This window comes from Psammomys obesus, unplaced genomic scaffold (genome assembly GCF_907164565.1).
Source record: "Psammomys obesus unplaced genomic scaffold, mPsaObe1.curated_primary_1811, whole genome shotgun sequence".
NCBI classification, from domain to species: Eukaryota; Metazoa; Chordata; class Mammalia; order Rodentia; family Muridae; genus Psammomys; species Psammomys obesus.
In genome coordinates this window covers 4,417,934-4,423,209 of record NW_026591872.1, presented here as the reverse complement: position 1 = coordinate 4,423,209, position 5,276 = coordinate 4,417,934, and the positions used below count along the sequence as shown (strand labels likewise).

Genomic DNA, 5,276 nt, shown 5'->3' with positions numbered 1-5,276 from the left:
CTATCTATCTATCTATCTATCTATCTATCTATCTATCTATCTATCTATGTATGTATCTATCTAGTTTTACCCATTGCTATAATCACCTCAAATAATCAGGAGACTATTTTCATCACAAACACTGTTACCTTTTTACTCTTTTATGTAGGTCAGTTTCCCCTCTGTGTTGCTGGTTTCAGTCACTATAGTTTTGCTTTTTCTATGATCTCATGTAAATAAAATTATATGTTCTCTTTTCTGATTTATTTCACTTACTGTTTTGAGATTCATTCATTTAAGTTATAGCATATGTCAGTAGTCTTTTTGCTGAGTAATGATATTTCATTATATAGAGACATAGTCATTGATATATTTACTAGGTGATGCATATTTAGTATATTTCTGTGAATATCTATACTTTTGGGGAGGCAATTTTTTGTGTTGCAGAAATGGGATTGGTTAGTGAAATAAATATATGTTTAACTATTAAAAAATGCAAAATTGTCAATGGTGGATGTTGTGCTGTATACCAGAACACAGGAGGCATATGCAGACAGATCTTTATATGAGTTTGTAGCCAGCCAGATTTACAGAACAAGCTCCAAACCATCAAGGGCTATACAGTGAAACCCTCTCTTGAAGAAAGCAAAAAAGGGAAAGAAAAATTTACAAAAACTGGTTGCCAATGTTTCCAGTGTCTATAGTGTACATTTCTCAGAGCAATTACTTGAGCCTTCTAAATGCTCTACATTCTGGTATGGTATGGTAATACTTAAATTTGTCATCCTAGTGAGCTGTGGTGTCTTATTGTAGTTCCAGTTTTTGTCATGCTACTGACTAATGATGTTGAGTATCTTTTCATCCATTTATTTGCTACTTAAAATTATTTTTAGTGAAGTGTTCCTTTATATTTTTATTTTTGATATGACTATCCTTCTGACATTAAGTCCTATTCCTTTATAATATATGTGTTTTTTTGAAAAATTCTTTCAGTCTGGTTTACCTTAGTGTAAAACTATCTTAAAAATTATGTGTATATGTGTGGGATGGGCAGGGGTTTGTGCAAGTGGATGCAGGTGCCAGGGGAGACCAAAAGAGGATGTAAGATCCCTTGGAGCTGTAGTTACAGGTGGTTGTGAACCAAATTCTAGTCCTCTGGAAGAGCAGAAACTGCTCTTAACCATGGAACTATCTCTTTGGCACTTTGAAATGTCTTCAAAAAAGAGAAAAAATGTATATCTGTGCCTCAGCAGTTAAGAGTTGAATCTGAGTTTGATACTTAGCATCTACTTTGGGCAGTTCCCAACCACCTTGTAACTCTACCTTCAGGAGATCTGTCAACTCTAGCTTTCATAGGTACCATCTCTCATGTGCATGTACCTGCACATAGACTCATACGTATACAACTAAAGTTAATATAAATAAACATCTATTTAATTTTAAATTATTATTTTTTATATTAATTACAGTTTATTTACTTTATATCCCAGGTGTAGCCCCCTCCCTCCTTCCCTCCCAACCCCTCCTTCCCTTATCTCCTCCCTGCCCCTCCTTGCCTGCTTAAAGAACTAAAGGATAGTTTTTCTCAGTGCATCCTAATCAGAGAGCATGTGAGATTCATTTACTCTATTACTAGCAATACACACTGTGATTACTTGGTAAGTTCTTCACAACAAGATTGCTCTACTGTATAGTTACTATTTCTTCCTTTGTAGTTAATAAGGGGAGATACTTTGAGACCATTTAAATAGCCTGTTTCTCATCATACTTTCAATTTCCCAATATTGTTGTAATTGAAAATCTTAATGTTCTGAGAATTATCGACAAATACCATAAATTTATAAACAGATTAAAGTATAATGTATGGAACTTTTACATATAAAGATGGACATATAAATTTTGCTACAAAGATACATAGTTATTAGAGCTGTCTTGCTTTCCTTCTCTCCCCCTTTCTATGGATGTGAATTCTTTCTATGGAGGTAAATTCTTCTATCACTGTTATGCCAACTGCATTCTATTCTTTTTTTCATTAATTTTCTTAAGTTAATACACAAAATAATGAGTAATTTTCATATAGATATATCATAGTGTCTCACTCATTCACACTCCCCCCTATTCTCTCTTCATCTCCTACCTCCCCACCTTGATGATCCCATATCTCTTCCCCAGTCCATTCTATATTTAATAGAAGGATAAGGAAAAAGAAAAATAACCATTTAGAACATCCAGGGCCATTATAAGCTAGAAGTGTATGGCTTGTCATTATTAGAGTGGTGATAGGAACATTAGGAAAATGAATTTTTCCTTGGTGGTGTGAAGTAGAATTTTGGTCTATTTCTGCTCACTAAAATATTTTACCAACTTGATGTGGTGATGCATGCCTGTAATTGTAGCATTTGGGATGTGGAGGCAGGAGACTATTTCAGCCAGGAGTTTGACAATCATCTGGGCAACATAATTAGGTCCTCTTCCCTAGAAAATATAACACAGCACAACAAAGACCTAAAGAAACATTGCTTTATGATCACTAGTCAATTTGTTTTGTATTACAGATTTTCAAAGGCTTTTATTGAGCTCCAATTTGAATTTTTCATAAAATTGTTTTTAGATATTGTATAGGGTCTTATTTCCAAGCAATATATTTGCAATTAAATTTATTAACACATACTACTTGTATATTGAGGTTGTTTATACAACTCCTATTTTTAAAAAAATTAATTTAATTTATTTATTATTTATTACAATTTATTCAATTTGTGTTCTCGCTGCAGCCCCCTTCCTTGTCTCCTCCCAGTCCCACCCATCTTCTCTCTTCTCCCCCTATGCCCTTTCCTTAGTCCCCTGGTAGAGGAGGTCCTCGTCCCCTTCTATCTGACCCTAGCCTATCAGGTCAAGGCTGGCTGCATCATCTTCCTCTGTGGCTTGGCAAGGCTGCACCTCCCCCCCAGGGGGAGGTGAACAAAGAGCCAGCCACTGAGTTCATGTCAGAGACAGTCCCTGTTCCCCTTATAGAGCAACCACTGGGTTTCATTTGAACAGGGGATCTAGGTCCTCGCCATGCATGGTCCTTATACAACTCCTATTTTTAGGAAGCAGCTTATATACTTAGAAAAGAAATAATGTAATCATATAAATTATACTCATTTTAATCATTTTTTCTCACATTTTGTGTGTGAAAATATTTAATAAGTTTGAAGTCAATAAGATTTTTTTCTAGAGTGTTTACCACACTGTAGCATGTATCACAGTCACCTGCAGGGCTTACTAAAATGCAGATTGTTGGCCCTAACTTCAGTTTCTGATCAATAGGCCTAGGGTGGAAGGTGAAAAATTGCATTTCTAATATCTTCCTTTGTCATATTGATGCTGCTAGTCCAAAGACCAAATTGTTCTTTTAGTATATTAAGATTATTTGATTATCCTTTGGGAGTTTTGAGGGTCTGGCACAAGCTTTGTACCACCATTGCACTATCATGCATCCAGTATACCATTGTAGATGAAAGGGTATGTGACTGGGTTGTTGTTTATGTTTCTCTTTTGGTAGTGTGTAGAGTATCTTTCTGTACTAAAGACACTAGAATGTAGGGGTGAAGGTGCTCTATAGGCACCAGCTTGACTTCTCCATTTTCACTGAGTTGTGTAGGTGGTTTTTTACAGCAGTGAGGCTTTATTGTCAAATTTGTGGAGAGCAGCCTATGTACCCAACAACAGCCTGGGTTGTTTGGGGATTCCCATGAAACCCCTTTGGCCAATTAGATGTAAGCCAATCGCAGTACTGGAAGTTTCATTTGGTGACAAGAGATGGCCAGTTGACTCTGTCTCCTCCATTATTTGCTGATTTCGTTTAGATTACCTTCACATATGTGTATATTTTTTGACACTCCTACCGCATTAGATTCCCGTACTACCTCTCAAATGGCCCTTAATTTTAGCTGTTTCTCCCGTAATCCATCCCTTATCCTGCTCCCCTCATCCCTTCATCCGCCTGTTCTAGCCCTACCTCCATTCACCCATAATTATCTATTCTGTTTCAGTTTCCTAATGAGATACATCTGTCTCTATTTCCTTACCCAAATTTGGTGGTTCTATGGATTGTTACTTGGCTATCATTGATTTAACAGCTGCACACCTCATGGATCATGTCTCACATGTACTTGGTGTGCTTGGTGAGATGTCAGCAGTGCTGGCTATGCCTCGGCTTGTAGATGTTCATTACCTTGTGGCTCTTGTTGAGATCCATGGCTATGGGGTTGCACGGGGGCCATGGTTGCTGCTCTCTGATGTGTTTAAGCTGTAACTTAAGCTGTTCAGAAGTTAGATATATATGTTATCTATTATTTTATAATGGGAACTATTTAAATATAGCAGTATCTAACACTGGAAAAAAAAATGAAAGAATTTCCAGGTGTAACCTCCCATTCTTGTAATTCTTTCAATGAATTGTATTTTTAAATTCCAAATTATTATTTTTATTTTATCTTGATATTTAGCCCAAGTTTGCATTAAACTCAAAATCCTCCTTCTCTCTCCTGAGTACTTGGATTCCAGGCATGTGCTACTACCCTCAGAAGTTCTAAATTATTTTATTTTACTTTTACTTGATTATTTAAAAAAAATCTGTATTTATGTATGTAGTTGTTTTGCCTCCACTTACAGTTGTTTAGCATATGTGTGGAAAGTCTGTAGAGGCCAGAAATAAAGTGTTGGATTTGAATTAGAGTTACAGGTAGTTGCAAGCTGATTCATGGAAGCTGAGACTCAGACCTTGGTCCTCTAGGAGAGAAGTCAGTGGTTTTAACTGCTATACTATCTCTCCAGGCCAGTTTGAAATTATTTTAATGGGACATGTTTTGGATCCTTTCTGGAAAATGAAATGCTCCAAAGTACATTATAGAGTAGTTTTGAGGCATATTTGAAGCAGTTTTTAATCTAATAATATCATTCCTTGTAGGTACTTAATAATTAGTAGCTAGCATAAAGAGCATGTAAGTTAAAATAGTGCCATAGTTTTTCCATATTTTCTAGTCATGGATCTTAAGTGTTTTTGTTTTTTTTTTTTAAATCAGAGGTAATGTACAGTCTTAAGTAGCATTTGAAATAATCGTGGGTTAAAGGCACTAAAGTAGGTCATTAGCCATAAGAAACGGTTTAGTTTTATCTATAATTCTCTCCTAATCTCTCAACTCTCAAAGTGTTTCTTGAGGAATCACCCTTCTTCTTTTTCCTCCTCTTCTATTATTATTATTATTATTATTATTATTATTATTATTATTATTATTATTATTATTATTATT

General features: G+C 35.5%; 1 protein-coding gene across 4 annotated transcripts in view; it reads left to right on the top strand.

The window, feature by feature from the left end:
* Thoc2 (THO complex subunit 2) overlaps positions 1-5,276 on the top strand; it is a 127,038-nt gene that overhangs the window by 63,923 nt on the left and 57,839 nt on the right. The window lies entirely within an intron of this gene.